This window comes from Neophocaena asiaeorientalis, unplaced genomic scaffold, assembly GCF_003031525.2.
Source record: "Neophocaena asiaeorientalis asiaeorientalis breed wild unplaced genomic scaffold, Neophocaena_asiaeorientalis_V1.1 scaffold317, whole genome shotgun sequence".
Classification (NCBI taxonomy): domain Eukaryota; kingdom Metazoa; phylum Chordata; class Mammalia; order Artiodactyla; family Phocoenidae; genus Neophocaena; species Neophocaena asiaeorientalis.
This window is the reverse complement of record NW_020173114.1, coordinates 3,966,860-3,991,158: the sequence shown is the minus strand read 5'-3', so window position 1 is coordinate 3,991,158 and position 24,299 is coordinate 3,966,860.

Sequence of the window (24,299 nt, the reverse complement as noted above, 5' to 3'; positions counted from 1 at the left end):
CCAGTGAGAGATCTACTTTTCTTACAGTATTTTTGTAGGTAGCCTTAGTTAACCAAGAGCTGTCTAATGGAAAGGCATGGAGTATGAGTTAATTGCTTCTGTTGTTTTTAAAGTTTAAACCATTAATTGGTAGCTTCTTGTGTAACTGACAGAAAAACAACCAGGAAGTATTCTCCATTACTAATGGGGTAGAATTAAATTATAAGCCACTCTATGACATCCCCCACCCACTGCCCCATCCACTCCTGCAAATTTTGAATTAAATAGACTGAAGATATATATATGTTTAATTTAATTGTCAATAAAAGCTTATATTTCCTTAAAAGCTGGGCTGGGAGCAGATCCATGTTTTTGTTTGTTTGTTTAATCTATGAGGAGAAAAAGGTAAGGAAGGAGGGAGTGGGAACAAAAACTAACTTCAAGCCAGCTGTCCTTCTTCAAGAGGGACCACTGAGGAGGTGATGTTTAATTTCAGAAATGTAAACAGAAGGAAGCCTGTCACAGTTAAGTTAGAATCTAAGCACTAATTAAGTCTGATGCAGTATAATGGAGATTTAGATTTTGTAAATATTGATCCCAAATGGCTCTACTTTCTTTATGTATCTGAAATTAGTCTTAACGTAAACAAAAGTGCACAAGTTCTTTTCAAAGTAAAATTTACTCATATCTGTATCCTAAGAGAAATGAGATTGGAAACCACACGGATTACATTTCCCAGGAATGTATATGAAAGACCACAGCCTTGGAGCTGTGCTATCTGTATTTCTACAGTGTTGCTTGGGCCCGTCAGTTCACACAGACCAGCAGCAGATCTCTAAGGAATCCTGGGCAAGATTACACACTTACACACACACACACACACACACACACACACACACTCTCTCTCTCTCTCTCTCTCTGTTATATAAACAGACCCAAAGTGTAATAGACTCCAAGATTTTAAGATCTGCTTTTTAAGGCTGATTGCATAACTGGAAGAGTATATTCAAAATACTTGAAAAAAAATCATAATTAATCTACCAGCGACTACAGCTCTCATTTCAGTCCACCTCTGTGAGGGCTAACTGAAAATCCAGATTGCCTTTGAGGGCATGGAGAAATAAACAGTTCCTGATACTTCACAGAAGAGGAATTTATTTAATGCTGCTAAGGGAGTTGGTGATTGCCCAGTTTACTTTGAGACCATCTTTGTCATTTAGAAAAAATACATTCTTGTCAAGTGAGTTAACGTTTGGCTCTTGTTTTTATGTAAAAATGATAAACCTATATTATCTTTCTAAAGTTTTATTATTTTTTAAACAGTTGTCATCAGAAAGGCAAAGAAACACACCTCACTTAAAATAGGTAAATGATTTTCCCAGGAGGGGAATTTTGTTATACTGAATTGGTGGATATACCAGGAAATATTTTGGTGATGGAATGAATGGCATCTCAAATTTTATATCAGAATCACAGAACTGGAAAGGACCATTCCCCTCTCCTGAGCAGGGCTATCCCTGGAAGAAGACATTAGGATTTCTCTTAACAGTTTGATAACCAAAATATAAATTAAGAAAATAAAATAGCTGGGCTGCCCACTTGGTTGATGAGAAGGCTGAGGCTTCTGTGAATCCACTAAACATGACAGCTTAGATGAGACACAGGATGTATGTCGGAGGACGAACCAACGAGAATCAGCAATGGATGGGATGTGGAGGGAGAGAAAAAGGAATCAGGGATGACTTCTAAGTTTTGATTTGAGCAGTTGCGGGGGATGGTGATATCATTCCTGAGATGGTGAAGACTGGGAGAACAGTTTGGGAAGGTGATAGAACACAGGGTTCTACTGTGGATGCTGTCCTGAATGCCTGTTAACTAAGTGCAGATGTCAAATAAGCTGTAGAATGTGTGAATCTAGAAGTTCTGGGGAGCTCAGGTCTGGAAATAAAAAGTGGAGAGAACTGAGATGGAGAGGAGAAGCAGGCCTAAGACTGATCTCTGTGTAGAGAGAAGTTCTAGCAGGAAAATCGGAGTCAGAAAACTTACAATTTTGAGCTCTTCTACTGAGTATCTTCATTACTTAGAGTTGTAAACTCCTAGAATAACAAATACACTCATGTTCAAACATATGGTTCAAATATATGGATGAAAGTATACTCTGAGGTCAAATGTTGATGAATTTTTGATTAATTGCTTTAGGATTATTTTAATAGGTGCAAATCAGGAGTTAGCTATATTCATATTTCATATCCAGTAGGAACTAGTTCAATGAATTTGACAAATATTTAGTAAATGGCTTTAGAATCTGACATCCTGGGCTTGTGTTCCAGTCACACTGCTTAATTAGCTGTGTGATCTTAGGCAAATAAATATGGTCTGAGCCATGAGTTCCTGAGGTATAAAATGGCATTGGGAGGGTGAAGTGAGACAATTTAAGGTAAAAATACCTGAAACAATTCCTAGCACACAGTAAGAGCTCAATGAGAGGAAGCTATTATCATTTCGATAAGACATGTTCTCCCAGGGACCTTCCAGTCTGGTGAAAGGAGCCAGACACAACCAGGAAATGCCAGCAGGAAGTTTCCAAAGTGAGAAGATTTGATATGAGCAGAGACCTCCTTAGAACGTTTTTATTCCCTTCCAGTCAACAGGGGTCAGAAGGATGGTCCCAGCCTCCCCTGCTTTCCTGGGTAGCTTGAAGCTGGATGGCAGCCCAGCTCCAGCCCTCAGGGAACTGTTTCTGGCCACCAAAGAGACACTGACTCCTTAGGACCTGGAGCCAAGGGTAACCGGCTGGCTCTATCTCGGTTCCTTCCTTCCGTTGGGTGTGTCTGTCTTCCCCACTGCCCTCCCCTTACTGGCCTGAGTTTCCTCCCAACTGGAACCTTACTCTACTGCTCCCAAGGTCACACAGGTTTCCTGACATGCTGCTGTGTCCCTGATTAGTAGTTCCAGTTCCCTCTCTGGCCTGGGGTTTCCAATAACAAAGGCTGTGACATCCAGAGGACATATTCTTTAATCCAGGTCTTGGATTAAAGACCTGGATTAAAGAATATATGTGGCTGCAGGTCTTACTGCTGGGTTGGGGTCCTTCCAGCTGAGCCTGATGTGTAGTCACCTGACCTGGAGATGCTGAGTGCAAATGAAGGTTGCTTGGGGATCTGGGCTGAAGCCCCTGTTTGCAAGACCTGTATTGGTCTAAGGGGCTGCTTCTACTTTTGTAGGCTTAGATTCCATCCCCTATGGTGGCCTGGGGACTGTTTGTTCCTGCAGGATGTGGCTACTTGGCTCATTTGGTTCAATTCACTATGGATCCTGAAATGTTTCCTTCTTCTGCTCATCACATCACAGTAGCTTCAGTAGCCAAAGGATCAAACCTAAGCAGGAGACGAGATGTGCTTCATGCCATACACTTGCCCTATTGGCAGCCAGGCCAGGTCTAAAGGCAAAGGCAGAATGTGGTAGCATTTCTTGGTGTGTGGCTCAGTAATAGCTCAATTTCTTGGATGTCGGGTTTCAAGGCAATGGGTGATCTGTGTCTCCAGGGTTTTATGGGATTGAAGAATAACAGCAGCAACAACATAAATCTCTAACTGTAAAATGCTATATGCTAGTAAACAATATCTCGTAAGTTTATTTAAAACAGTAAATACTCTGCATAATAAATTTCTAAAATGACCTTTTTGTTTTAACATCTTTATTGGAGTATAATTGCTTTACAATGGTGTGTTAGCTTCTGCTGTATAACAAAGCGAATCAGCTATACATATACATATATCCCCATATCCCCTCCCTCTTGCGTCTCCCTCCCACCCTCCATATCCCACCCCTCTAGGCGGTCACAAAGCACTGAGCTGATCTCGCTGTGCTATGCGGCTGCTTCCCACTAGCTATCTATTTTACATTTGGTAGTGTATATGTGTCCATGCCACTCTCTCACTTCGTCCCAGCTTACCCTTCCCCCTCCCCATGTCCTCAAGTCCATTCGCTACGTCTGCATCTTTATTCCTGTCCTGCCCCTAGGTTCTTCATAACCACTTTTTTTGTTTTTTTAGATTCCATATATATGTGTTAGCATACGGTATTTGTTTTTCTCTTTCTGACTTACTTCACTCTCTATGATAAAATGACCTTAAATGATTACTTTGGAATTGATTAACCCAGTGCTTCAGTCTATTAATAGTCCTCAGCATTGCCCAGTTTCCTTTTATTTCTTACTCTGAGCTTTCTGATTTCCACCCTGAACTTGAAACTCAACAATTAGACATCACTGTGTGCCAGGGAAATTAGGTCAAGCCTTGCTTCCTACCACCAGACAGGAGCCATCAAAGATCTTCTCGTGTGGTCAGAGCACAGCGAGGGGCAAAAGTGGGTGTATTGCAAAGATAGGTTTAAGCTTGAGGGACTTTTTCTTGAACAGACCCTTCCCAAGGCCCTGTACCTGATTTTGTATTTGTAATGTTCCATTTGTTTTAAAGGGCCAGAAATGATAGGAGCTTGTGGCCTCAACAAACCCGAGCTTACTCCTGGGAGGAGTGAACTGACTCTAGAGCCAAAGGATTCTGCCACCCCTATGCTTTCTGGGGTCAGCCTACCTGAGGGGTTGTGGGTGGGGCTGCTGAGCTGTGAAACCATGTTGGGTGCAGTCTCCATATCAACAGTACCCAGGGCACTGACCAAGGTCAGTGTTGGGAGAAATGTCCCAGGGTACAGGCTACTGCTGGTGAAATTTGGATGACATGAAGCAGTGGACATTTACATCCACTGCTGAGTACCAAATGGAAGTGGTTTTTGATGGAGTGTTGGAAAAACAAATTTACATAAAATGTAGGGTGTGAGGTAGGGCTGAACATTGATCTGGTCACCTAAGGGAGGCCCCCAAGTTCTCCTGTCTCCTTGATCTTGCCCCGTTGTGACCTGGATCCTCTTCACTTAGGGGACTTGTGTTTAGGATTTTCCTGTTCTCTGCATGTCCCATTCGGGGTTCTTGTTATATTGCTGTAGTTTTTGTGGTTTCTATTTAATCCTGGCTCTTTCTCCAGGACTCTGGCCAAGTTCCTTGATCCATCTTACCTGCTGGAGGGCAGGGAATGTAAATGGTAATAGATTTCGCACAACATTGCACATGCTTTATGGACTGTGTGTTACAGGGAGTAGCTGAGCTGTAAAATTGGAATTAAATCTACGTGTTTACAGAAAAGTGCCAATTGTAAATCTCTGCTTTCTAAATACAGCCTTTGTGATGCAGGGCTTTGGGTACACAGAGAGTGGTTCAGAACTGGGAACTCAGGGATGTCTCTGGCAACCTCCTGTGAGTGTATGAGACAACATCTTGGTCCTATTTTCTCCACAGCACTTTGGAGTGACTCTTCTTGTGGGGCACACAGCTTCTTCATTGAGTCTGTAATGTATTCCTTGTCAAATACCCCTCACATGTGCCCTTCCATGTGAGTAGGAAATGCCCTCCCTCTGAGGTGAAAATGGTGCTGGCAGCACCCCTCCACAGAAGGCACATGCTTTGTGAGTGATAGTGATGAACCCCACCAGCTGTCATGGGCTTCACCCCTTTCACTGACAAGCCATCTGGAAATATCCCTCTGAGTCACTCTTACCATAGCAGGAGGAAGCAGCACTCTTCCTTCCTCTCTTCCTTCTTCCCTCCACTCTTTACCTTCCCCTCTGCCTCCTTTTCTTCTTGCCTTTCTTCCTTCCTTCCCGTGGCTCTCATTTCTGAGTGGTCTACTCCCACATCCTACTCCTACTTTGCAAATCTTTCCATCATTAATTCAATCATTGACTGGGTCCGTGAGCAGTATGTAAAATAAAAGAGGATTCTGCCAGCTGTTCTGGGCCCAGTGGACCCCTCTCCCCACCCCCACCTAATACACACACATCGAAGGAGTATAGGAGAGGGAGGAAACTTAGAATCATCAAAAAGAAGACAGTCTTAGCTTTGAATTCTGGCCTAGACACTTACTAGGTGGGAGACCTCTGGTAAGTCATTTAACCTCTTTGAGCTTCTGTTTCTTTCTCAGATGCGTAATGGGGATAAAAAACTTACAAGGGCAATATAAGAATTCAGATCTACATAATAGGTGCCCACTAAGTGGTACACGATGTTATGATTTGGACACCTGTTCACAATAGTTCTGTACTCAGGAATGAGTTATGTCATCTGTGTTTCTGATGGATACAGACTGAAAGGAAATAAGTGAATTGGTACTTCAGAAATTGATATAAGGCAATGGGAAGTTCAATTCCAAGACCGTGCTGGACTGGCCCTGGCTCACAACTCAATGAAGATCAAGCCATAAAAGTTCATGTACTGGGAACCAAGTTAATGAACTAGGATTGAAATAGGAAATGTCTGGGTCTCTCAGAGAGCTGAGCATCATTTTCCTGTGGGTTTGTGGGTGCTGAGCACACAGGAGCAGGGTTCCAGGATGAGAACATGTCAGCGGAACATGCACAGTATGACCTGAGGGACACTAAAAACCCTATCCCACCCTATCCCACCCTAAAGTGTTTCTCCAGCAGTTGGTTCCTACAAATACAACCATGGCACCATGTTGTCAGAAATGCAGAAGCAGGAAACTTCCGGGCATTCTTTTAGTACCTGTAAAGTTTTGATCTTTGCCACCCCTCAGTCCAGGCTGCCCCCTGGCACTTGTGCTCTGCATCTTTTCCCAGCCTCATCTGCCATCAGAATGCTCATCCGTGCATTCCTTTTACTCTCAGCTGACTGTAAATTACACTAAGAAGCAACGTGGCAAACCAATTCCTGTGAGGAGATTAATGACCGAGAATAAGCATAATAGCACTAAAAAGCATTATAGTGTACTCGGAACTTTATAGAATATATTATTTCTAATCCCTATGATAGTTCTGCATGACAGCCTTTTAAAAACACATATACTGTTACATAGATGAGGAAATTGAGGCTCAAACAGGCGATACATTTGAGCAAGTTCACACATCTAGTACCTAGCGGAACTAGGATCTGTGAATGTTTTCAGAATAGTCACCTACGTATTGCCTAAAATCAAGGCTTCACGGGGGTGGTGTGAATACCTAAATGACAATCAGCACAGCTACTGAGGGAGGGGAAACTTATGTTGGGAGGCAAGTATAATGGCCACTGAAGACTGTGTAACCAACCTTGATGTTCTTGCCCTAAAGGATAATTTTTGTCCCTTCTGGATAAATTTCCTCCACGTTGAAGCCAAAGGGAGACTAGTTCTCCATTAAGAAGGTGGCAAATGAAAAGCAAAGGGGTATGATCATGGGGCATTAACAGGGGTAGCAGCTGTTCCAGAAGGGATGTTGTCAGTGTAGGATACAGGCCAGCCGCTTGGTCCTCAGGGAGTGGCAGGGAGCAGGGCTCCCAGATCTTATCCTGAGCAACGTGTGCACCACCCTGGGGGCCTGCTGAGTCTGATTCCCAGCAATTAAATTGGGACTGCTGGCAGGGGCTTCTGTATTGTTGGTGCCCACACTATGTGGTTTACCCTACCAGGAGAGGCCTGGGGACTCCAGGGTATAACCTGCTGGCTCAGACGGTGGGTGTCAGGTCTAAGTGTTTAGGTTAGATCCTGAATTGGCTACTCGTGAGGAGTGTGAGTTTGGGTAAATTGATAAACACTGCTGACCCCCAATTTCTTTATCTGTCAAATGTGAATAGTAATTGTACCTATACTTCATCAAGGTACTGTGAGGACTAAATGAGTTAATGTATGAAAACACTTAATAAAGAGCCTAGCATGTAATAAATACCCAATAAACGTAAGCTTTGAATATGATTTTGGTTTCTTCACATGATATAGTGGTTCTCAGCTTGGGACAATTTTTCACCCCCCCGCCCCAGGACATTGGGAAATGTCTGGAGACAGTCTTAGTTGTCACAGCTTGGGGGGTCAGTGCTACTGGTGTCTGGTTGATAGAAGCATGGGACGTTGCTAAACGTTCTGCAATGCACAGTAGAGGTCCCCACAAAAAAAGAATTATCCAGTCCAAATGTTCATAGCGCCGAGGTTCATAAAAACCAACCATGTGGATCTTCCATTGTTTACCAAGAGATTGGTGAGTTATTTGATCCGACATGAGATTGGAAAAGCTGGATTCAAGAGGTTAGCAGACAGCCTCTTTGGTATCAATAAGCCAGGCTGCACCCCACATCACTTTGACCCAATCCTCAAATTCTACTTTCAGGATTGGTTAATCTGGTGCACGTATTATCAAGCAGTAGTCAACTACTTTAACCCCTGTGCTTTTCCTCTTTCTTTGCAAAGAAGATAACCGGCATTCTGAAAGACAAGTGAATAACCACAAGGAAATAAAGTAGGCCACAATAGCTCCTGAGGTCCGACAGCCCTCCTTGCATCTATGGAGGTTCCTTACCACCATGGTTTTACTCATTAAACTTGCAGAAGATTTTATAATTTACTATATGCATGACTTTGTTCAAGACATTCCCTCCACTTGGAATCTTCTGTTCTCCTCACACCCCACCCCCAGTCTCTTGAACATTGAAATTAGAAATTTTATTATTTTTAAGGTCTGCTTCACACCTCACCTCCTGCAACTTACCACTGCAGGTGGAAATTGTCTCTCCCTCCTCTAAACTTCTCGGTCATGGTCTGATTGTACCATGACTTAAATCGAAGGGCAAAGACTGTCTTGTTTGCCCTTGCATTTTCCAGAGTTTCTAACGCTCAGAGGCTCAGTTAGTGCTTGAATGGGTTAGGCAGTCATATGGATCCCGACGGGAGTGTCCCCTCACTGCAAGCTAAATGCAAAGCAAGTACAAGCCCAAGGAGACCTGTGTGCGGGTCTGGTCCTCTGCCAGGCCTTCCCGTGACATCGCATGTCTCTCTCTGATGAAGACATTTTCTCTGATCCCTTGGGAAAACATGTCAGGCATGTACAGTAAAGGTCACCACGCGGGACTGGGGAATGTCCAGCTGAATTTATGTTTTTACCCTCAAGGACCAGAGGGAGCTAAACTCCAAATAGGGTGGGTCCCAGAAATAAGGGGAAATTGTGGTGTGAATGCCAGTAATTTACAGCACTGGGCCCCCTGCCCTTGATGCAGCCAAAGGGCACTGCCCAGTCTCTATAGGACTGTTGTTAACGGCCAAAGGGTGTCATCTGAGTGGCAAAGGAAAGTTCACATTTCCATGGGAGGCCCAGAGGCCAAGGGAGAGGTCAGACGCTCTGTGGGGCTTTGTCTGGTTTTCTTTGTTAAAACCCACATGTGGGCCTATTTTGATCTCGCACATATCTGCATGTGTTTCTGGGTGGATGAGAATGCAGTGCAGCTGGACCCTGAGTAATGGTTCTGGCCTTCAATGAGCTCCTCGGAGGAGCAGTTTAGACAGGGTTGCATTCTGCTCTCAATTTCCAATTTGGCAAAGGAAACTGCATATTCATCTCATCAAGTAAGGGGAGAGTTAAGGGCGTTGCCACCAAATTCTTCTCCCTTCCCACATGTGCAAGACATGAAGGAAAAGTTCTGTTTTTCCTGATGCCAATTCATGACTTAGGTGTGTTAATGCCAGCCTAGTCCCTGGTATATAGTAGGTTTTATTTTCTAACTTTTTATTATGGAAAATTCCAAGTGTGTACAAAGATGGAGAGAATATACAAGAAGATGTCAGGCATGTAAAAAGTACGTATCACTCAGTTTCAACATCTATGAACTCATGTACTGTGTTATATACACCCCACTCACTTCCTCCACCCCATCTGAATCATTTCGAAGCAAATTCCAGGATCTTAGCATTTCCTCCATAAGCAGTTCTGTATGAATCTCTAAAACAAAAAACATGGCTACAATACCATTATCACGTCTAAAAAGTAGCAATAAGTTCTTAATATCATCAAATATCTAGCCAGTGTTCAAATTTTAAATTGTTTCCAAAGTGTCATAATTTATTTTTAAAGTTTCCTGATTTGATTCAGAACCCAAATAAGGTCTACACATTGTGACTGGTTGCTATGTCTCATTATGTTTCTCTTGATCTATTTATTTCCCCCTTGCCTTCTCATTCTGTCCCTTCCTCTCCCTCTCTCTCTCCCTCTCCCTCTCCGTCTCTGTTTCTCTCTTCCCTTAAAGAAACTGCTTGTTAACTATGTACAGTTTCTCCAGTCTAGAGTCTTCTGACTTCACGCAACGGTGTCACTGTACACGGTTCTTTGCCTTCTGGTTTTCCTGTCAGTTGGTAGTTGGACCTTGGGCTTGATCAGCTTCAGGTCTGATTTTTGTTTTTGGTTGGACTGCTTTATAGATGCTGTATTCTTCCATCAGGAAACCCATAATATCTGGTTTCTCTCTTTTTGCGATACTAGCAGCTATTGACAATCAATTCCTAGATCCCTTAATTCATTAGAAGTTCCAAAATGGTGACGATGATACTCTACTATTACTTCTTCATTTATTAGCTGTAATATTTCTATAAAGAGAAGAGAAACTTTTCTAGTATTTGGTTAACCAGTGCAATTGTCCGTGTAGGAAAGGTAAGATAAATTCTTGATTTTCCCCCTTATTTAGCAGTGGTAAAAAAGAAAAGAATTGAGTCACCACGCTTCTACAAGTGTGACCAATTATTATCCCTTTAGAATCAACATGAATTCGTGAATTTAAACATTTGATGCATTTCAATCTATCGCAGTTACTATCTTTATTGATTTTCAAACTGTCCCATCTTTGGCCAGTGGGAAGCTCTTAAGGTAGATTCTCCAGTCCTTTGATGAAATCCTACTAATCTTTGATAACTTTCAATCTGGTATATGACAAGATGCTCCAGCCACATCATGTGCATTTCCTGCTCTAATTCTGAAATCAACTGTTTCTCCAAGAAACCTTGCTCCTTTCAGTGGGAAATGGTGTTTCTGGAGCTCACTCTGGGCACAGGGGTGCTCTGTCATAACTGGTTACTTGTTTCTAGGCCTTTTTAGCAGATGGAGCTAGAAAATATATTCATTACTTAAAGTCATAAATTTTATGAGTTCATATCGATACTTCCAATTCAAGTTCAGGATTACATAGATTTTGCTTAATGTCTTCAATCCTGTATCTCCTCTCTCCCAAAGTTGAGAATCCTAGTTTTCAAAGACACTGGGAATTATCACATAATTATGCATTTGTTCTGTCATACAACACACACACACACACACACACACACACACACACACACACACACGTCTCAGAAAAACCACCAACATTTCCACCAATAGTATGACTCCTGAAAAGAGTTTAAGTGGGTTTTGTTTTTTTTCTTGTAGCTCTATTTGTCCCTAGGATGCATCTCCCTAGGGACCTGAAGTCAAGCTGAAGTTTTCAAGTCCATGGAATAGTTTTTCTGCCTGTGGTTATGTAAACTGTATTGACATTTAGGATAATTTGTTTCATTTTATTTTCCAGGATTACTTTTTTGACACATAATTTTATAAAACATTTACATGGTTTGAAGGTCAAGTCTATAAAACCAAATATATTTAAAGTAGTTTGGCTTCTATTTCATATCTTCAACCCTATTTCTTCCTACATCTTATAAGTAATCATTTGTTTTTAAATTTTATGATTTATTCTTCTATTGCTTGTTTTTAAAATGTTACATAGGGCTTCCCTGGTGGTGCAGTGGTTGAGAGTGTGCCTGCCGATGCAGGGGACACGGGTTCGTGCCCCGGTCCGGGAAGATCCCACATGCTGCGGAACGGCTGGGCCTGTGAGCCATGGCCGCTGAGCCTGCGCGTCTGGAGCCTGTGCTCCGCAACAGGAGAGGCCACAGCAGTGAGAGGCCTGCATAATGCAAAAAAAAAAAAAAAAAGTTACATATACACACACACTCACACAGATACATATTTCCTTTTCTTAGACATACAGTTGACCCTTGAACAACAAGGAGGTTAGGGGTGCCCACCCTCCCCGCAGTGGGAGATCTGCATATAACTTTACAGTCGGCCCCCAGGATCCTCATCCCTCATAAGCAGATTCAACCAACCAGGGACTGTGTAGTACACCAGTGTATAAGTGGATCCTCGCAGTTCAAACCCGTGTAGTTCAAGGGTCAATTATATATACACAATCTACTCTGCTCTTTTTGCTTACTATATCTTGGCGGTCACTCCATAGTGATATATAGAGATATTTCTTTTTTCTTTTTAGATTGGTTGAATTTATTCAGCCAATCCTTTAATGATGGATATTTGAGTTGTTTTATCTTTGTTGGCAAAAGTAATAGCTTTGTACTTCTTCTTCGTTCCTTCCTTCCTTCCTGCCTCCCTCCCTTCCCCCCTCCTTCCTTCCCTCTATTCTTTCCTTTCTTTCTGTATTTTCAGCAGTATATCTTTGGAAAAGGCTCCTAAAAATGGAATTGCTGGATATAGAGTAGTTAAAAAAGATTTTTTTTAAACAATCTCAAACTTTAAAAAAGTTGTAGAGTACAAAGAACATTTATTTCCTGCACCATTTGAGAGTCGGTTGCTGAAACGATACCCTATCAGCACTGAATCCTTTAGTATGTATTTCCTATAAGCAAAAACATTTGCCTGAATAACCACAATATAACTATTAAAATCAGGAAATTAACATTGGTCCAATACTACTATCTAATCCTTGGACTCCAGTCAATCTTTGCCAATAATAATCTTTAAAACCAAAGGATCCAGTCCAGAATCATGCATTATATGTTGGTGTAACCTCTCTTCAGTCTCTCATTTTGGAACTGTTCTCTCTTTCCTTAGCTTTTATGACCTCAGTATGTTTGACGATGACATGTCAGTTTTTTTGTTGTTGTACGTTTTTCAATTTGGGTTCATAGCACTACTAGGTTTTTTTGGGTTTTTTAATGTATTAATGGTGATCATGTTCTTCTTAATTGGTGTCAGGGCCTTGGGGGAGAGGGCGGAGCAGGATGAAGGGAAAGAAATATCTCTAGAAGAGAGGGGCCCATCCCCCTTTGGAAATGTGTTTATCTCACTGTACACAAAGGATCAGGGCCTTTTTTTATGGAGGGTGCGGGTAGAAAGAGGAAGCCGATTCCCCGGGAAGCTCTGCCAGATAAGAAATCTGTCTCTGTAAACTCATCTGCTTCTGTGTTTTTGTATCTCCCTCCTTAGCTTCCTCCTTAGTTCCAGTAAAATTATTTGTGAGGGAGAAAAAAATCCTGGTTTTGTTTCAGCTGAACTAAGGGGAAAGGAATTGATCAAGAGAGCTGGTTAAGAGAGGGCTGCTGAACACCGTGTCAGCTGAGTCTGCCTTTCTTGGGAGTCAGACTTGGCAACTGGCCCTTACATAAGGACGAAAGGAAATCCTGTGTGAAAGGTGCCTGCATGTAGCAAGCACTTGATGGCTAGTTACTATGTAGACTGTTAAGAGCTCTTCGTTCCTCCTGTCAAGGGCTCTGTTCGTACACCTGTTATAGGCCCTACCCTAGTGAAATTGTGTCTCTTTACAGGACTGAGGGTACCTGCTGAATGGGGGCCGCGAACTCTTCTCAGAGCTCAGCAAGGGGAGTGGCATTACATTAACATGTCTTGCAGCTGCCTAACCCATTAGTATGCAGATTTAGGAGGGCTTCAGTCCCACAGCAGGAATCTTCTCCAGGAAGAAGGTGGGTATGGGCCGCTTATTAATATGGGCACATGTTAATATGGGCGAAGAAAGGAGAACAGTGGGAGTATTCACAAGAAGGACCTGGTGATCATCTACTTGCTGACCATTTTAGGTCCATCAGCCAGAGTAATTTCTTTTAAATTGAACTTGAGGAGAGAAGGAAGAGAAGGGAAAACAGGAAGTTAAAGAGTGTGTGATTGGTTCCTTTTCAAATCCAGGATGCAGGAACCTCCAGAGAGACCCAGTTTAACCAGTGCTCCCAGGAGACCCTGCAGCCCAAATCTAGCCAGGCCCAGCCCTGGAACTCTAAACCCTGAGCCCATCTGAGACTTTAGTAAGTCAGGAAGCAATTTATGTTAGCTGAATTTGTAAAGCCACGTTTTCTTTACAGGCCGAAAAATATAAATAAAAAAGGTAAAACCATACACCCTTAGTTGAGTGAAAGTGTTTGCACTGTTTGTCAAAGATAGAACAGATGCGATTTCCCCTAAGGAGGGGTGGTGATAGTTTGACGGATGGTGTCTCTGTGTGTATTTAATTGGGTAAAATCCCTAAATAGAGTGAGTCCTTTTTTTTTTTTTTTTTTACCTGATAGGAACTCCAAGCCACTCAGCAAGGAAGAATCGAGGTACACCTTCAAACAACAGCTCTTAGGTAAGCTCAAAGTCTTACAAGTCAATATTTGCTTATAGGAACTCTGTGTACATTCCAGACATTTCATATTTGGGTCTTTCTAAATTCCTTGTTTCTGATGGGGTATTGCCTGGGCATCACCACTCATAAGATGGTCCTTATTCCCCTACCCGCCCCCCTCCTTTGGCTTTTTTTGGATGAAGCGTTATTTTTTATCCCTCTAATGATTGGTATTTGGCTATAGTTGGAGCTCTCTTGATAAGAGGGTTTTTTGGCATTTAAAAAATTTGTGTATCATTTTATGAATTGGGGAGAGACAGCACAATTTGACGTTAGGTAGAAAAGACTTTGTTAAAACACTTGGAATTTAAAAGCTCTTCTTTCCTTGTAATGAGTCCTTTGAAAGATAATCTGCTTGGGGCCCTACGGAGTTTCTGAGGAAACATGCAGCTTTGAGGGGAAATGCTCTCTCTCCCCCTCTGGTCCCACAAGTGTGCATTTCTCAACCCGACACTCTAGCTGGATCGCTCTGCTTCCTGATGCAGTAATCAGATATTTTGGTGAAGAAAATTTTAAATCGTGCTGTAGTGGGAAGGTGGGATTTCTTTCCTAGCATGTAACTCAAGGACACATTTTCCTCAAAAACCAGGTATTACATTTTGGCCTCTCACAAGGTGTCCAGCCCATTACTATGAAAGAGCCCACAGTCTCTGCCCTTGGAGAGGTTACCATTCAGAATGGAGCAGAGGCAGCTAGCCAAATAATTTACACATGTGGTAATTGCAATAAACTTTTATTAGTGTTGTCAGAACATTTGACACATTTATTGCATTAATTGAGCCCACTGCCCAGGGGTTCACAAAGGCAAATACTAAAATGTATCAAATCTAGGACTTCCCTGGTGGTCCAGGGGTAAAGAATCCTCCTTCCAATGCAGGGGACAGGGATTCCATCCCTGGTCAGGGAACTAAGATCCCACATGCCCTGGGACAACTAAGCCTGTGCACCGCAAGTGCTGAGCTCGCGTGCCTCAACTAGAGAGCCCAGGTGCCGCAAACTAGAGAGCCCGTGCGCCACAACTACAGAGCCCATGTGCCCTGGAGCCCGTGCACCCTAACTAGAGAGAGAAAACCCACACACCACAACTAGAGAGAAGGCTGCGCGCCGCAACAAAGGCCCGACACAACCAATAATAATAATAATAATGATAGTAATGATGAAAATAAATAAAATATAAAATAAAAAATGTATCAAATCTGTTATATATTGCAATCACGCCATTGATCCTTTTTTTAAACCTCACTAAGAGAGGAAAAAACACTGCCAATTGTAATATAAATGCATCCTGATTTCAGAGATGCTAAAAAGTTGAAAATCTGCATCTTCAATGAATGAGATGCAGTAATTCCTTCCAGATTCACCTGGAACACAACTAGGAAAACAATCACAAAGCAAGGTAAGAAGCACCATTAGAGAGGTCTGAAAATGTGCTAAGTTGGTCCAGAACAAGGAGCAGCTGATGCTAACTAAGAGGCAAGGTGGGTAGGCTTCCCAGAGGAGGTGACATTTGAACAAGGTCTTAACGAACGAGTAAGGATTTGCAGGTGGAAAAGACAGGGCATTTTGGACTGAGAAAATTACAAGCACAAAGGTAAAGAGGAAATGATAATCACATTCAGGGTTTCAGATATGTGTTCCAACTTAAGGCCCCCAACACAATGTTAGGTGTTATGTTGTATTATTTCTTCTGTCTTACAGAGGACATAGGCACAGGTTTAGTAATTTGCCCAAGGTCTCTCAGCTGGCAGTCAAGAAATATTAACTATTGCTATTATTTCAGTCCAGTTATGTGGGCCATTGTTCTAAAGCTGTACTATCCAATATGGTAGCCTCTAGCCAGGAGGGACCATTGAGCTACTTAATAGTCACTCGAAATGTCGAAATGTGGCTATTCCAAGTTGAGATGTGCTGTAAGAATAACTACACACTGGATTTTAAAGACTTAGTAACCCAGAGTTCCCTGGCGGTCTAGTGGTAACGGCGCTTTCACTGCCGTGGCCAGGCTTCAATCATTGGTCGGGGACTTGCAAGCTGCATGGCACAGCTAAAAATAAATAGACAAACAAATGAATAAATAAAGACTTAGTACCCAAAAAAGATTGTAAGATATTTCCCTAATAATTTTTATATTCATCACAAGTTAAAAATGACAATGTTTTGGATGTATTTGCTGAAATAAAATATATTCTTAATTTCCTTTTACTTTTTTGTAATCAAGAAAAAATTTTAATTACATATGTGGCTCACATTATATTTCTGTTCATCAGCACTGTTCTAGGGTGGTCTGCTGCGAGGGGGCAGGGGGTGGGAAATGGTGCCCAAGGGCCAAGGCATGCAGATGTGCCCAGGTGTGCTGCTCCCTGCCAGGAATCTCCACCTGCAGAGCCTCACACACTGGTGCCTCGCTGCTTCGGTAGCTTGCCCCACGCTCCATGGCTGCAAGTGGCAGAGCTGGGCTTGGAAACTGGGCAGCCCAGCCCCAGAGCCTGCCTTTGAGTTCCAGAAATGTGACTGATTGAGATGTAGTTGGCAGTGAGTGCAAGGGGCCAGGGTCAGGGCATTCATCTGTTACCCTTCAGGGAACAGGTTTGTGCACATTTCCAGAAGGCCTCTGAGGAGTGAGTGGAATGCTGGGAATTTCTGGCACCAGCGGCAAAGCCTCAAGGAAATAACTTCCATCCTGAACCAGCATCCTGTGAGAGCCAGGCGCTCCGGGTGCTATGTAGGAGGGCAACGAGGTTTTGGCCCATTTTAGCGAGCTTCTGTCTGAAGCCTCAGCACCGCACAAAGATCCAAGCTCCTCCACGCCCGGACCCCTGCTTCCTAACATTGTTCTAGTATCTGCCCCACCTCCTGCCCACCACACACCCGGCTCCCCGTAGACCTCACACACTGCTGAGGTCTTTGTTAATCCTCTGCAACAGCTGATGGGTCCTTTCCTATCTTGCCCAAAAGACCAACTCATCCTTCAAGACCCAGCTCAAACATCACCTTTACTCCCGCCTTCCCTGACTCACCCGGTACAAAAAGTATCACCCCCTCCTCTGTTCTCTACCTATCCGTGGCCCCTGCTTGATGATGTGCTCTACCTGGGTGCTGGCAGCATCCTACTTGTCCTGGCCGCCCCAGCGGTGCCAGTGTGTGCACACACCAGATGCTCCATGCCTGCTTTGCAATGGAATTGAATAGAATCATATTTAACCAACTGAAGGAGAATGGTGACAGCTCCTTCACAATGGAATTCCCCTTTGCAAATCCTCAGGAAGGCCAGTGGCTCCTGCCTGTGAAAATGCAGGATTGAAAGAGGAAACAGGTAGCAGCTGTTGTTTAACTTCTGAAATGGTTGTTACAGAAGCAAACCATGCAAGAAGAAACCCCATGATAACTCACCTGTGTGAGTCAGCAATGAGGCACATTCCTGGGGAAACAGAGTTGGTTTAGCTCACAGGCTCTTAATCTGTGAAACTGAGTCACTCTCCCTCGCAGGGGTCTCATGCTCTGATGTCTTAGGGCAGGGATCCCCAACCCCCTGGCCTGGCCTGTCAGGAACCGGGCCGCACAGCAGGAGGGGAGCAGCGGGGCGGGCGAGCAAAGCTTCAGCTGCCTCTCCCCATCGCTCGCATTACCGTCTGAACCATGACCCAATGCCGTCCGTGGAAAAATTGTCTCCCATAAAACCGGTCCCTGGTGCCAGAAAGGCTGGCGGCCGCTGTCTTAGGGCTCAAGGCACAACTGGGGGCCTGGTCTGTGACATTGGAAGGCTTCTATGCTTGATTCTTCACTTGATTCATTTGTTTCTCACAGCAGCCTCACGGAGTGTAGGATGTTTGGGGGTATTTTCATTGGTCTTAAAGTTTGGTCTCATAAATTAACAAGTTGTGACAACTTCTCCCACCTCCGCATGGTTTGATGTTTTCCTTTCAAACCCACTACTGATGGTCATAGTGCTCTGGATCACGCCTTTTGAATCAGTACTTGCTTCCCCGACTGTAGCCAGATGCTGACAGCTGCAATTAGGTGGCTGGTGATATCTTTAAGACGGCAGTAGGGCCTGGAGGACACGCCACAGGCCCTGAAAAGGAGCCCCGTGTCAGACTCAAGAGCCGGTACATGCTGCTGTGTCTGTGAAGGAGTTGTCCTCCCACCAGAATAAAACTCTTATTCTAAAAAGAAAAAAATTGACAACCTCCGCCAAGCACACTGTTATTCTACCCCAGGAGCCTGTCCATTCCATCACGTGAAATATTATTTTGCATTAAAATTTCAATTATTTTCCTGTAATGTCCAGTGAAGATTTGGCACCTTGAAGCCAGACAACTCAACAGGACGATCTCTCAGTTTTCTTCCTGGTTGTAAATTTGTATCATAAATGTTGGAATATGTACAAATTAGAGAAGGAAACCTGCCTTCTGCTCAAAGTGGGGAATTTGTCTATGCAGTCAATGTGTGAAGAACTGTGTAGTGGAATGATCTGCTGATACTTAGCTTCTGTGGTAGTGTTCTCATTCTTCTCCCCCTACTCCATCTCTTCCTCCTGCCTCTCTTTTCTACCAAGAAAGAAATCAGAAAGTCTGGGTGGGTGACCTGTTCTGAGGTACTGCAGTAGCTCCCTCCATCTGAGGGCAATAGGGCCCCTTAGAGGCCATCAGGATGCCCAAACATAAGAAGTGATGGGTAACCCTGTTTGCTGGAAATGAAGACCTTTTGTATTTCAAGGGTTGAAAAGGAAAGGTTGCCAGACCTACGGTGGCGTGGTCCCTGGAGATGGAAAGTTTATGGAAGTTTGGGGTCTGCAGAGCTGGACAGCCTGATAAAATCTGATGCAGCCCTCTCAGGTGACTGGATCTTTGGGGAAAGATCACATAAGGGACTGAAAATTAGCACTAAGAGCTGCAATTCTGGGAACCTAAGCAAGGGACAGTCTCAGCTGGGCTGAGCATGAGGTCTCAGGAATCTCCTTCCCACACAGATCTTCAGCAGCTTGTGCAGAGCCCTGCACAACATCATCCAAAGGCTCGTGCGGGGCATCTTCCACAGCCACGAGGCGGCAATCAGTGACATTTCTTCCACTGGCGTGTAGAAGTCAGGCTGACCCCTCTTTAATCCAAAAAGAGTCCTCAAACTCTGCACTCCCAATGCAGGGGGCACAGATTCAATCCCTGGTCAGGGAATAAAGATCCCACATGCCCCGTGGCACAGCCAAAAATAAATAAAATAAAATAAAATAAAATAAAATAAATCCTAAAAAAACCCAAAAAGAGTCTTCAAGAGTTTGGACGAGTCATGGGGTGGGAGACAGCCCCATGACAGAGATGCTGGACTTTTTGCTAATCCCACAATCTATTAAATGATGGGAAATTAAGCCACTTGTTTTGTGTGAAAAAACTAAATATGACAGTATTTGCCCCCTGGATTTCTGGAGCAATCCTACTGGTCATTATATCCAGGATATGTGTATATATGAACAATTTGAAAGCCAAGAAGTTTTCACCACCAGCCCAACATTGAAAGTTGCTGAAGGTGCTGACCCCACGCTTCTGCCCTGATGGTTCTGAGATTCACTGAGTCAAAAACAAACAGCAGAAGCCGCTTAGTGTACATTTTGTGTTTATAATGAGAAATGAAAATCATTACTCTTGGGGCAGATGGTGCTAAATCAAAGCAACACGAGAGCCTAAGCTTTGAGACAAGGTTTGCCCATAGTCATTCTGCATTTAATAAACGTCCATAGTACCTACTCTTTGCCAAGCACTGTGCTAGATACTAGGGAATAAAGTGATAAAGCAGACGTTGTCCTTGCCCTCTGATATAGTGATGGAGAAATACATTAACGAAATCATTACTCAAAAACGTAACTGGCTGTAGTTAGCACTGGGGACTAATTATTATTTATTTTCAGGCTGATTAGTTTTCAGCTAAGAGGATAGATGAGACTCTAGGTATAGAGTTCAAGATAGCAAAGAGTTAAGCCCTGCATGGGGCCTTGCAGAGGCTGTCCCAGGGGAAAAGAGGGGCCTATTCATCAGTCCTTGGGCAATGGGTTGGTTCTTCCTCTACTGTCATTTCAGAGAATGTATGCTCCCTCCGGCATCCTTGCTGGCCTGGAAGGTCACTGCAGGCTCAGGGTGCCACAAACACAGGATTGTTCACTCTCTTTGGCTGGAGAACTGGGCTGGGAACCAAACTGGCCCGCAAACTCAGGTTTCCCCATTTCATTTCAAGGGCAGCCAACTTCAGGGACTTAAAAACGAGCTTATGGCAACACTGAGAGTGATGGTGAGGGGAGCCAAAGTCAATGCCATCGATAGACCATGCTGCCTTCAGAATAATTTCCCAGTATTTGAAACAACTACAGAGTGATTGCCAGAGGGTTCAGAGGGGAGGAGAGTTGGAGTGACTTTGGCTAGTAGGTTGTATGTTGAAATAATATGAAATAATACAAAGAATTTCCTAGGAATCCCCGACCTAGTCTATTTTTGAACAGTATGGTTTTGGTTTCTTCCTATAATTCTTGGGCATATGGTGAATTAATATGGAATTTTCTATTAATTAGCTAATTAATTCAACACATATTCACTTTAGTCCACTCTTTTACTAACTATAAGACCTTAGGTTACAATACATCCATCCTTCCTTCCATCCAACTGATCATTTATTTAGTGCCTACTGCAAGTCAGACATTGTGCTACACACAAAGAAGGGAACCTAACCCAGAATTCACCAAATCTCGTGCCATTCATCTCTTTTCCAAGCACATTTCCTAGATCCCTTTGGGAGTCCTTTTCAGGTTGGGGCCACATGACTGGATTCTAGCTAATAGGATAGAGTAGAAATGATGTATGTTACTCTCAGGTCTGACCATAAAATTCATTGTGTAATCGTCCAGTTTCTTAATTTCACTTCTTTGGTGAATCCAGATGGCAGCAATATGAGATGAAAGGAATGTGGATCCCTGAGTCACCACTTGGAGGAGAGCCACAGAAAGATTGCAGTTTGGAATTTGTTGTAACCTAGCCTCGCTTTCCCTAACCAATACACACTCTCTGAGTGCGGGGATGTCTAAGCTTAATACTGAAAGAAAAGAAGAAATTAGGCTAAGTCAGGTAATGTGAGCACTTTTAGCTGTATTTTTCCAGCTAGAAAAAAAAAAGTATATAAAAAAAAGCCAGCTTACCAAACAAAGCCTTGAATGAACCCCAGGTTTCTACTTGAACAACCGGGTACAGTGGTTGCATTCATCAAAGTAGAGGTTGTAGAAATTTCCTGAAACACTCTGACTCACACTTTACAAAGTTTTAACAAGACTAAAGGAGGTAACAGGTTAGTTGAAGAAATCACTTTCTTATCATAAAAATGGATCATCTACTTCTTGACTACTTGGAGTTTACAGCTTAAGTGTAGAATAGAGGAGAGCAAAGATAAAATGTCAAATTCATTCAAGTCCTAGAGCCTTGGATTTAGATTTTTTTTTCTCCCCTTCCAGGCAGGTTCTTCTTGTCATTTGCTTCCTCGGAGAATGCTTTGCTGACAGCTCAATATAAAGCAGTCACCCAGTTACTCTCTATTGAATCCCCCTATTCTAATTCTCTGTGTAGCTCCTCACTGTCTGATGGTTTTCTTGTTTATGAATTTGTTTGCTCTATTGGGTGTCTTCTCTCACTAGAGTGGGGGAAATAACACTTTGTTCAACATTATCTCTAGCATACTGAACAGTGGCTAGCACAGAGGAGGGGACCCATAAATGTTTATCAAATAAATGAATGGAAGGCAGCCAAACAGGAGTGAAAAATCAGATGTTTTATTTTGCAACAGGTTTGCAAATCTGAATGGCCAAGCTTGAGATGTGCTTCAGATGAGAACTATGAAGTAGCCATGTTTATCATTCTGTATCCAAAAAACCAATGTCAATTGACATGGATATCTTGCAAAATTTCTCAAATGACACATTGAAGCAAGTCTATTCCTGGAGAATTCTTTCTTTAGACTTGAAAAATTCCCAGAGATGCAAATAGTTTTGAATCTAACATAGTTGATACACATTAAACCCCTCTATTGCAACATGTCTCAGATAAATTGATGCCTAGGATGCAATTTTTGCTGTAGAGGCTGAAGGAAGCAAGATCTCTCTTTCAAAAGGGATATGAATTCTTTGGCTTGGACCTCCTCTACCTGACCTAACTTCTCTACACCCTCAGCCATGGGCATTTCAGATCTGAGTTATCAGGAAATCATAATAACGTGTGTGTGGGGGGGTCTGTTCCATGACCTAATATCATCTTCATGCAATCAACTAAAATCTCAGTTTTGAAAGTCATGTCTGTAATGAGTGTAAAGACTTAAAAGGATGTGGTTGCAATCCTGAAGCTAGAAGCTATAGACAGAAAATAGGTCAAGAAAAAATTGACAAACAATATCTGCATGGAACTGGATTCTGCAAGGGCTAGCCTTACTGGTTCAGCAAACAAGGAGGACTCCTCAGGAAGCTGCCTGAGAAACTCATTTCAAGCCTTGCTAACCAACTAAAGATGGGCTCACAGAATAATAGCTTTAAGAACAGTTATATCAACTAACACTTACTGAGTGCTTACGGTATGCCAGACACTCTACCAAGTGCTCTACATGAATCACATACTTAATTCCTTATGGCATGTGCCAATAAAGGAGGGATAAATCAGCTCTTTATGGGCCAGGAAGCTGAGGTTGATTAACTTGTCCAGGTATGGACAGACTTTCCTGACTCTAAAACTCAAGGTTTTAATTACGACCCCTCCAACCTTAACATTCATTGGAATTCATGAAAAATAGTAACACTTCTAGAGTGGCCAAAAAAAAAAGAAAGAAAGAAAAGCATAGGATATGAAAATGTATAGATACAGATATATTTCATTTGAGTCTTCTTATAATAGAGAGGATCAAAGTATTCAATTCAGGAGACAGCACGTGGTGTTGTGGGAGGTGTAAAGTATGTCAAGGCCTCTGTGTCCTGTCTCATTCCTGCACTAACCACTCCTATGACTCTAGGTCCCTCACTGACTTTTCTCTGTCTCAGTTTCCTAGTCTATAAGATGGGACTAATCTCTGCTCTGTATTTCCCAGTCCTGAAAAACTTTCTGAAAGGCCTAACAGAAGAAGGATTCTAACTTAGCTTGTCTAAAACCGTTTCAATCCATTTTAGCCTCCAGGACTTTTTTTTGCTGCCCACAAGGAACACAGGAAAAAAAACAACAAACCACCATATAATCACAATAAAAATCTCATCTGCACTACAGGAAACCTAAACCATTCTCTGTGGCCTATATTGTGCTTTTTCCCTTTAGAGGAATAAATAGGAAAGGTAAAATCTTATGATCCATGCCACGGAGGATTAACTTAACTTGTCCAGGTTAAGCAGGAGGTAGCTTGGAAGAGGGGTAGACACCAAGTTTTCACCTCTAGCTCTAGTGGGAGGCAGCTGGTATAATACAGCAGCCGAGAAAATGCCAGGAGAGTAGAGGTTGTGCCATATCCATCTACTTAAATTTCTTCAACATTTTTATTATCTGCTGTACAAATTATAAAGCTTCAGGATAACATAATTTTGGTGTTTTTAGGTAAAAATCTTGGATTAACTCCAGTTTTCTGGTCTGCCTGCGTGTCCCTGAGAGGCAGAGGTAAATCCGGGAGGGCCCTGGATGCTGGGCTGGGGGTTTGTGCATCAGGAAGACTGTAATGCCCAGAGGTGCTGAGGGACCTGGGCTTGAAGGGCTCTGTGGTTGAAGGGTGGAGCCCAACAGATGGTTCAAAACAGTATTCTTCCTTCCACAAATGTTGATTGTGTGACACATGCCAGGCATTGTCCTGAGCACTGGAGATGCAGTAACAAAGAAGATAGTCTTTTATATCCAGTTTAGGAGACTTGAAGCAATCAGACTTGGGCTTAAATCCTGCCTGTGCCACTAATTAGCTGTGACCTTGAGGAAATACCTTGACTCTTGGAGTTCAGCTTCTTCAACTAGAAAGTGGGGACAACCTC